Genomic DNA, 10,903 nt, shown 5'->3' on the forward strand with positions numbered 1-10,903 from the left:
ATTGAGATTTTGCACAGTGGACAGGATTGCACTTTTTCACAGACAAATGAGATCCTGCCACAGCAACAGCAAGGCACAACTACAATAGACACGTGCCATATGGGATTCGCCAAATGGGATCACCACTATGCCACATGTGGGTGCCACATCTCCCGTGTCCCTTGACCGAATATCCGAGAGTCTTCATTGGTGGGCAATCTATGGACGTCAATTAGAGACAACGGACAATGGACAAGACTGCACTTTTTTCACAGAGACATGGGATCCCACCCCAATGGGATCACCACCATGCCACGTGTGGGTGCGACCTCTTCCACTTTCCGTGACCATCCGAGAACCTTGAGTGGGTAGTCCGTGGACATCAATCACAGACAACGGACAATGGACAGGATTGCACTTTTTTGACAGAGCAAGGGGAGTCCGCCCCACAGCAGCAGCAAGATGCCCCTACGAGACTGGCGCGTGTGAAAAGCCCAATGTATATTCAAGTCTGCCAACTGGGATCACAACCATGCCAAGTGTCCACACGAGCGCTCCCGATTCCCTTGACGGAATATTCGAGGATCTTGGAGTCGCCACCTTCAGCTGGGCAGTCTGTGGACTTCATCATCCGCCATAGCCAAAATCCTCCGAGCTCCCAGCTATGGCGACAAACCAGCTCCTTCTGTAGTGTATTTTGCCTTTCCTCTTCAATGGGTTCGCTCTACTTTGCTTTCCCTTCCCTGCAATCCACCACTTCCCCTTCCCTTCTACCTTCCTTTCCTCAATTCCGTGCCTCGTCTTCCCCCAGAGCCCCGCACAGCAGTCCCCTCGTTGTTTATGCCAGTAATTCCGACCGAACTAAGCCCGATGCCAACGCCAACATCCTTCTCCGCGCCGCCTGGTTTGGCGCCGAGGCTCTTGGCAACATCGTGCCCACCGCCCTCTCCCGATAGAGAAGTCGCTTCGATGCTGGGACCTCTCACGCGAGATACTGTCGTTTGAGTGGTTAAAGACGATTATGATAAGGGATATTTTGTGACAGGTTCATACTGTGTCGTTGCCTCCTACTTTTCTGAAAGGCTAGGAACTACAGCTGACATTACACGAGTCATAACGTGTTCGGGGATAGTTCGAGACAGGTGGAGTCACATGAGATTCTCTGCAAGGTGATATTCCAGCGAAGAATGAAATAATTTTATCTGTCTGAGTTTTCGATTTTGATGAATGTCGGCTGGCTCAGTCGTGCTCAAACAGGATATCCTGTCTTAAGGATTCAGCAAAACTAATCTATAAGTAGAAAAGTAGCAATGCCATTGGAAGATTTCTCCTCCCTTTGTACTTTGTAAACGTTTACTTTCGTCTTTAGGCTGTCTCTAAGGTTTTCAGAGCCCTCTTTTGGATGGGCATAGATAGGCCGTCTGGGATTCAATATTGTCAGGCTAATTACCCGATTGCTCTGATATGCTAGCGGAACTGTTTGGACTGAAATTTCGGCCTTAATTGCTTTAAATTTTTGTGAAATCGGAGGCTAATTATTTTTAAAATTTTCCTTTCTTGTCCATTTGACAATGACGGCTCGTTCTAGGTTCTCTTGTTATGGAGGAGGGTCGGTCTATGACATAATAGCAAGTTACTCCTATGAAATACCCGATAACGGGGTGCATTTGAATAGCCCGGCGAGTTTTCCCCTCGTTAGGGGTAGTCAGGGACCACCCTCATGAAAAGGGGCATTGCTTTGTCATCATCCATGCTTTGGCCTTCATTTGTGCACAACTTCAGCAGTGTCGAGCAGCTTTGGAACACTACTTTGATGAGGAGCATGGTTACGTTGGATCTATTACTCCTTGGATCCAAAGAGATCTCATGGTGCTTTCTACATGCAGTCAAAGCTCCAGATACCTTTTCCCATCATTTTGGCTGAAACATGGTTTTAATTGTTGGACGGTTTACATGACCATGGAAAGGGTGGTACAAGGACAAGAAAGGGATGGAAATGATAGAAATATGGAACGTAGCAGACGAAGAACTCTTTGAAACAAAATTAGAAGTGAGAACATTGACGGTGAAGGAGCCCTAGAGAAAATGCAAGTGAGGGCAAACATGGAAGACTGTCAACAGGCAACGCTTGTAATTTCAAAAACAGCTCATTTGTAAGTTAGCCATGATGAAGGAAAATAGACATTAATGCAAAGGGCTGACAGAATTTTTAGGATGTGCTATAAAGAAAAATACTTGGAGACAAATAAAACAATACTGAAGACAATCAATGGCTGAAGAAGATATATATATCACAAACGGAACTTAGTACAAGTGAAGAGAAGCTCTGAAACAAACTTCAGTCTTGACAACTGTAGTGGACTTCTGCACTAGCTCCACAAGTTGGAACTGAACCAAATCTGAGACAGCAAACTGATGAAGGGGTTGCTGCAGATTTGGAGTAGAAAGAACGGAATCTGGAGCGGAAGTTGGAGGTAATCTGATGCAGAAAGATGAGCAGAACTGAAGCAGAAAGGAAGGCTGTTATGGAGCAGAAAAGAGGGCAGATCTGGAGCTGAAAAGGGGACAGATCTGGAGCAGAAAGGAGGACAGATCTGAACAGAAAGGAGGGCAGATCTGAGCAGAAAGGAGGGGCAGATCTGAGGCAGAAAAGAGGGCAGATCTGGAGCTGAAAAAGGGGAGCAGAGGAGGCAGCCAGGAGGCAGAAGTTGAGGCAGCAGAGGAGGCAGCCAGGAGGAAGAAGTTGAGGCAGCAGAGGAGGCAGCCAGGAGGCAGAAGTGGCTCAGGGTGTGCAGGAACCTCTGGAGCTGGAGAAGAGATGATGTCTGAATACCTAGCCCCCCCCCCCTTTAAATAGGAAGGGGCAGAAAAAGTCGGTCAACCTGCAGTTTGACCGACCTGGTCAGAGTTGACCGACCAGGTCAATCTGGTCGGCCAGATCTGGTCAGACCAGAAAAAAACATTTTTTAAATGATTTTTTATTTTGTTTTTTTTCTCTGCACCGAGGCTTTTGACATTTCTTTGGTTGTGTTTTTGGCCTCCGATTCGGGGTTTCTTTGACAGGATTTGGAGAGGCACCAGTGGTGTTTGTACCTGTTTTATCTGGTCCTGGAGAATTGGAGATTGCCTGGCTTAACACCCCCTCTCAATGTCCAATGCAGACAGGAGAAGCAAAGAGGTGTTCCATGAGTGATCTATCATCTTCATCAGCCTTTTTTTTTTTTTTTTTTTGGGATTTTCATTTAGATGGAGATGCCTACAGAGTAGGTTTTCATCTTCACTAAATGCCCAGATGATGGTACAAAAAAGAAAGACTTGAAGGAGTGCCCTCGCAGGGGATTTGTTCACTTCCTTAAGTACACAAAGAGAAAAAAAAACTGTTAAAGAGGAGGAGGTAAACCAATCCCCAACCGTGGGCAGAGATGCTCAAGAGTAGGGCGATTAACCGGCTTGGTAAGAAGATCAACATGATTATCGGCAGCTGGAACATAGATCAACCGAATAGTACCTAGTTCCACTTGCTCGCGAGTAAAATGAAAGTGAATACCAACATGTTTGGTGCGGTTGGAAAAAATGGGATTGCCTGCGAGAGCAATGGCACTTTTGTTGTCGACGTAGAGGATCGTGGGTTCAGTACAAGAAAAGTGCAATTCTGCCAAAAACTGTCGGAGATATATGGCCTCTGTGGTACAATCATACAAGGCCCGGTATTCAGCCTCAGTAGAAGAACCAGCAACAGTCTCTTGTTTACGGCTAGACCAAGAAACAGGTGTCGAGCCAAACGAGAAAATATAGCCGCCATGAGAACGACGATTGTCCGGGTCACCAGCCCAGTGAGAATCAGTGTATCCCTGTAGGGTTAGTCCTGGTCTGAAATGTAAACCATAAGAGTAAGTACCACGAATGAACCGCAAGATACGAATACATGCATGCCAATGAGTGAGCTTGGGTTCATTAAAATATTGACTAAGAATAGAGACGGAGTAAGCAAGATCAGGATGAGTGTGAAGGAGCCAGAGGAGTTTGCCAACAACCTGGCGATAGAGATGTTCATCAAAGGGAGGAGACTCCAAGTCTTTTGAGAGCTTTACGGTGGGATCTAAGGGAGTGGCAGCCAGCTTAGGCTCATGAGGAATGATTTGATCAAGGAGTTGAAGAGCATATTTCTGTTGAGAAACAAAAATACCACCAGAATGTTGTACAACTTCCATGCCTAAAAAATAGGAGAGCCGACCAAGATCAGTCATTTCAAAAGTGATGCTGAGTTGAGTTTTAATGTACTGAAGTGTAGTGGGAGTGGAGCCTAAAAGCAAAAGATCATCGACATAGAGTAAAATAAAGCAGACCCCCTCTGACGAATGATGAATATATAAATTTGGATCAAAGGGAGTAGAATGAAAACCATTAGTTTTGAGGAAGGTGTCTATTCGGTGGAACCATGATCGAGGTGCTTGTTTGAGACCATAAAGAGCTTTGCGGAGACGGAAAACCTTATTTTCATGGCCAGGAGGAGAAAAACCTGGTGGGGGAGTCACATAGACTTCTTCATCAAGGTAGCCATTGAGAAAGGCACTCTTGACATCCATTTGATAGATAGTCCAGTGGTGATGAGCAGCTAAGGCAAGAAGAAGACGAAAGGAAGTTAACCGAGCAGTAGGGGCAAAGGTTTCCTCATAATCGATACCATGTTTTTGGCGGAATCCTTGCACTACTAAGCGGGCTTTGTATTTGTCCAGGGTGCCATCGGCTTTGAGTTTTGTTCGGAAGATCCACTTGGTTCCGATGACCTTTTTGTGAGTGGGTCGATTTACCAAGATCCAGGTCTGATTGCGATCAATACTTTCAAGCTCTTGTTCCATAGCACGATGCCACGCAAGATTTTTAACTGCTTCCTGCCAAGTGGCAGGTTCAGAATGTATGATATAGGCCGTGGTAAAAAAAGAGGCAGTGGCAGGAGAAGAAGTTATTCGAGTAGAGCGGCGCGGACCAGAAGGAGGAAGTTCGACAGGAATAATCCCGGAATCCTTCATAGTTTGACGATACCAGCGTGGCAGTGGGTCGTGAGGAGAAGCAATGGGTGGGGGGAGAGATGTTTCGGGAGGAGAGGAAGGAATTTCGGGTGGAGAATTGTCGGAAGGAACTGGAGTGGAGACGTCATTAGTAGAGAGAATAGAGGAATTTTTAAGCACTGCTCTTTCATCGAAGACCACATCTCGGCGAACCAAAACTTTGTTTGTACGAGGATCAAATAATCGATAAGCTTTGGCTTCTGCCGAGTAGCCAACTAGAAGAAAAAGTTCAGCACGGGGTTCGAGTTTACCGCGAGTATCATTGGGAGTATGAGTGTACGCGCGGCAACCAAAGATTCGAAGATGAGCAATAGAAGGACGATAGCCATAAAAGGCCTCAAAAGGCGTCATGTTCAGGATGGGTTGAGTAGGACAGCGATTAAGGATATAGACAGAAGTATTGACGGCTTCGGGCCAGAGACGTTCAGGCAACTCGGCTGCAAAAAGCATGGAACGGGCCATGTTCATGACAGTACGTTGTCGCCGTTCGACACGAGCATTTTGGGAAGGCGAATTTGGAGATGTAAGATGGCATTGGATACCATGCTCTTGAAGGAATTGAGTGAATTCATGGGAAATGAATTCACCACCATTATCACTACGAGCAATCCCAATAGACTTGCCTGTTTGGTTCATAACCAAGCGAGCCCAAGTAGCAAAAAAAGAAAAAGTGTCGGATTTCTCTTTCATGAAAAACACCCATTGATAGCGAGAGTAATCATCCACAATTAAAAAGAAATAATGTGAACCATTGAGGGAAGGAACAGGAGATTTGCCACTAATATCGAGATGAATTAGACGCAAAATCTCACTGGCTCGAGAAGTGGAATGAGAAGGAAAAGGAGTGCGGCTTTGTTTACCTAATTGACAAGGATGACAAATATCTTTAGCGCGCGATAATTTAGGTAGGCCATCAACTAGATGATCCCGAGACATTTCATATAAAGAGTCATAGGACAAATGTCCCAGACGATAATGCCATAATCGTTCTGTGTCAGTTGGATCTTTTAGGGTAGCATTACCGTAAAGCCGATGAAACTCAGAACCGCAAGGGGAGGGAGTCGCAAGAAATTGATTTATAAAGTACAGACCATTAGGTTGAGCATCACCTCGAGCTAGAAGGAGTCCCGAGGACTCATCTATGATGTCAACATGCATCTTTGTAAATAGCACTGTGCGACCAAGGAGGCAAAGTTGATGAACAGAAAGAAGATTGACCCCTAATTGGGGCACATAAAACACTTGATCCAATTGAGCAAGTTTGGGACCTTTGTCAGTATCAAAAGTTATTGAACCAACACCATGAATAGTAGCAACAGAGTTATTGCCACAACGAACTCCCCCTGTTGCCGGTTGGCGAGAAATGAAGAGATCAGAATGAGGGGTCATATGATGAGTGGCTCCACTATCCACAATCCAAGAAGATTTAGAGTCACATGAAAGAGTATGAAAAGCTGACCCAGATAAGGAAGAGGAGGAGTCAAGCTCGGTGATATGAATCAAGGCTTGAGAAGTGAAGTCTAGAGAATCTCCGGTGGACCAGTCAGACAGACCTTCAGGAGTTATAAAGGGAGGAGAAGGAGTGAAGTGATTAGTGACATGGCCCTGGGGTCTCCAGAGACCAGTGTTCGAAGGAGGAGGAGGAGGACCACCCCTAGGACGCCAACGAGGTGGCTGAGGAATCGTGGTAGGGGGCTGTGGAGTCCAACGGGGTGGTTGAGGAGTCGTGGTAGGGAGCTGAGGAGTCCAACGGGGTGGTTGAGGAATCATGGTGGGAGGCTGAGGAAGAAGGCCTTTGGCTTTGGAGCGACATTCATCGTCAATATGCCCAACTCTCTGGCAATGCTGACAAAATCTATTCTTTTTGGGAAGGGAGTGCCAGGCGGGTTTAGTACTAGAGGGGTTAGGAGTAGGAGAGGGCTTTCCGGAGCTAGGTTGATCTTTTGGAATCCCGGAGAGAAGAGCCCCCTCTGAAGCAGGAATGCTATGTTTTTGGTGGACTTGAGAGTAAAGACGAGCATAACGCAAAAGTTGACATTCAAACTCATAAAAAGTAGGAAGAGAAGGTTGAGAAATGATTTGTTGCATAAAACTGAAATACTTGGGCGGAAGTTTATTTAAAAAGAAAGTAACTTGGTCATCCTCGGATTTGGGAGGACCAGTTGTGGCAAATTCAGCAACTAACCGCCGGTAATCGGCTAGTTTAACCTTGAGATCATCGTCAGCAAGAATCTGGAATTGTTGGAGATCATGGTCAAGATTGATACGACGAGTACGATCTCGAGCTGCATAGCGGTCAGTGAGATGTGCCCATCGCTCAGAGGCAAGATCAAAATGCTGTAATTGAGAGTGAAATTCAGGTAAAAGACCTTGCATAATTTCAACAATGGCAGTGGCATTACGATGTCGCCACGAACGAACTACATGAGGAGGATAAACATGAGGATCAGGTGGCGATTCGGTACCTTGAACGAGTTCCCATAGGTCTTGAGAATCAAGCACATGGCGCATAAGATTGGACCATGTGGTATAATTAGACCCGTTAAAACGAGTCATATCAGTGAAAGCATGTTTGGCTGTTGCAGAGACAAGGTGAGGGGAAGAAATAGAATGATAGGGAGAAGCAACCGGTGGAGGCAGAAGAGAATTGGGAATAGTAGCAGACTGAGAAGAAGGGAGAGGTGGCATCACCGGAGGAACAAAGGAATTTGAAAAAGGTCCTGAGGGGGAGGGATGAATATGAGAGGCGGGATAAGACATGAGAGGTGAAAAAGAGGCAGTGGGAGAGATAGAGGGAAATAAACTATAGGAATCCAGTGGCATGGGAGAAGGAGGAGGATGAGAAACCACTGGAGGAAAGATGGCAGCGGAAGAGATGAGAGGGAAGGGAGGGAGGGAGGGATGTGAACCGAAAGCAAACTCATTGTTAGACGCATTTCTTCCTTCTCGTCTGCGAGTGTTCACATGCATGTATGGATCTGTGTCCTCGTGATTACTTGTTCCTATGCCTTGCATAACAGAAGGAGTTGCACTAAGGGAATAGGGCATCATACCTTGCACTGATTCTTGTGGAATAGGCACTGTCGAATAATCCAATGTTCTCATGCCGGCCTGTCCTCTTTCGTCAGGGGATACTTGTTCTTCGTTGGCACCGAACTTGAGATGTTGCTCAGCTTCTTCTGAGTTGAATAGAGGTCCTTGTTGACGTATTGGAGAGAACCATGGAGAGGTAGAGGCACGAGGTGTGCGGGTACCTGCTTCAAGTTCCTTCCATTTTTGGAATTCAGCAAATTCTTTAAAGAGTTTGGAGAGGTATTCATCACCTTCAATCCTAGCAGACTCTCTCTCGACATATGTCGAAGGTGATGGTTGAATAGAGGTTGATTCAGGCTGAGATCGCTTCGGAGAAGAGGGAGAAGACATCTTCAGGTGATGATTTATCTTCCAAGCTTTCCAGATCAAGGCTCAGGTGTCGATTGGCACACCTGGCTCTGATACCATATAAAGAAAAATACTTGGAGACAAATAAAACAATACTGAAGACAATCAATGGCTGAAGAAGATATATATATCACAAACGGAACTTAGTACAAGTGAAGAGAAGCTCTGAAACAAACTTCAGTCCTGACAACTGTAGTGGACTTCTGCACTAGCTCCACAAGTTGGAACTGAACCAAATCTGAGACAACAAACTGATGAAGGGGTTGCTGCAGATTTGGAGTAGAAAGAACGGAATCTGGAGCGGAAGTTGGAGGTAATCTGATGCAGAAAGATGAGCAGAACTGAAGCAGAAAGGAAGGCTGTTATGGAGCAGAAAAGAGGGCAGATCTGGAGCTGAAAAGGGGACAGATCTGGAGCAGAAAGGAGGACAGATCTGAGCAGAAAGGAGGGCAGATCTGAGCAGAAAGGAGGGGCAGATCTGAGGCAGAAAAGAGGGCAGATCTGGAGCTGAAAAAGGGGAGCAGAGGAGGCAGCCAGGAGGCAGAAGTTGAGGCAGCAGAGGAGGCAGCCAGGAGGAAGAAGTTGAGGCAGCAGAGGAGGCAGCCAGGAGGCAGAAGTGGCTCAGGGTGTGCAGGAACCTCTGGAGCTGGAGAAGAGATGATGTCTGAATACCTAGCCCCCCCCCCTTTAAATAGGAAGGGGCAGAAAAAGTCGGTCAACCTGCAGTTTGACCGACCTGGTCAGAGTTGACCGACCAGGTCAATCTGGTCGGCCAGATCTGGTCAGACCAGAAAAAAACATTTTTTAAATGATTTTTTATTTTGTTTTTTTTCTCTGCACCGAGGCTTTTGACATTTTTTTGGTTGTGTTTTTGGCCTCCGATTCGGGGTTTCTTTGACAGGATTTGGAGAGGCACCAGTGGTGTTTGTACCTGTTTTATCTGGTCCTGGAGAATTGGAGATTGCCTGGCTTAACATGTGCAACCGACAATGATATGAGGATCACATGCTCTTGCATTACAACAAGCTTATGCAGCTCAAAAGCCCACCATGGATAGACAAGGATAACAACAGGCTTTGCTTGGGCAGTCAGCAAGTAGTTTGGGCAGCTTTACAAGGGACATGATGATCATAGAAAGAGAACATTGGACAGTGAGCATGTTGTTAGATCGGATTGAGTGTGATTTTGTAAAGCACATTTATTACTTACAGCTTGTTGTTAGGTCGGATCGATTATGGTTTTGTAAAGTATATTTACTAGTTACAGCTTGTAGTCTCTATAAAGCCATACATCTAACTGATCTAGATCTTCTTGGGAAAGGTTCATCTCCAATTAGTTCAGCCTCTATGATGCAAGAAATATGTGAGATGTCACAATTCCAAGACCTTCCAAATAGCAATCTGCTTACAAACAATAAGCCGATTCATGTAACCTCATACCCTTTTAATTGAAACCAAAACCTCATCTCACAGAAACGAGGAATGCAGTGTTGAATGTGATGTCTTACAACTTGCTTGGAATTGATTTTCAAAGGCTCATTTGTACAAAAAAGGGAATGTATTTCTTTTCTTTTTGGACTTAGGTTGCTTTGGTCTTTTGACTGAAATTTGTGGAACCAAGGTATAAGCTTTTGCTTGTGTCTTCTACAAGTCAATAAGAAGCAGGGCCTTTCTCTAATAAAAATGAAATATAGCTATAAGTTATCAATCCAACGAATACGTTTGACTTATTTCAAATGAATATAGCTATAAGTAATCAATCCAGTGAATATATTGAACTTAAGTTTATACATGTGATTTCAAATGCTGCTTTAATGATGTACAAATCGTGGATGCAAGAAATAGTAAATTCATTGAGAGTACCAATTTTGATGGATGATTGAAACTGTAAGTTTTTTAGATTCTTCTCTATATTGCTCCAACTGGTTTTGGTTATAAGTGATCAATTGGCAGCCGCAAAGGATTAATTTTGTACCTCTAGCTATAGAGATGGATAGATAGATATAAGCATTATATACACATATATAGGCATACACAGATAGGGACGATCCCACCCTGGTTTCATCACTTTTCCAATTCAAAACTAGTGAATTCAAAGTATTTGTGGAAATAGTCATAAAAATGTTAAAATGTAGAGAAAAATGGTTGAATATAAGCTACAAGTTGGAATTGAATTTGTAGCTCAATTGAGGTAAGATTGTGCCAAAAAACGAAGAACTGAAATGATTTCAATGTGGGATTTGAAACTCCAAGGAATGGGCCAAATGCCAAAGTGGACCACTAGAAACTTCTGATTTTTTAAGATGGAAACAAAGTTTTGGAGTTAGAAAAAAGGGGGGAAATCCAATAGGAGATAAGATGCTATAAAATGTGCTTCTTTCATTATGATCGAACCCTACAAGGTAAAGCCCTACA

Source organism: Dipteris shenzhenensis, chromosome 21, assembly GCF_047967505.1.
Source record: "Dipteris shenzhenensis isolate YYH24624 ecotype China chromosome 21, Dip_SZ_1.0, whole genome shotgun sequence".
Taxonomy (NCBI): Eukaryota; Viridiplantae; Streptophyta; class Polypodiopsida; order Gleicheniales; family Dipteridaceae; genus Dipteris; species Dipteris shenzhenensis.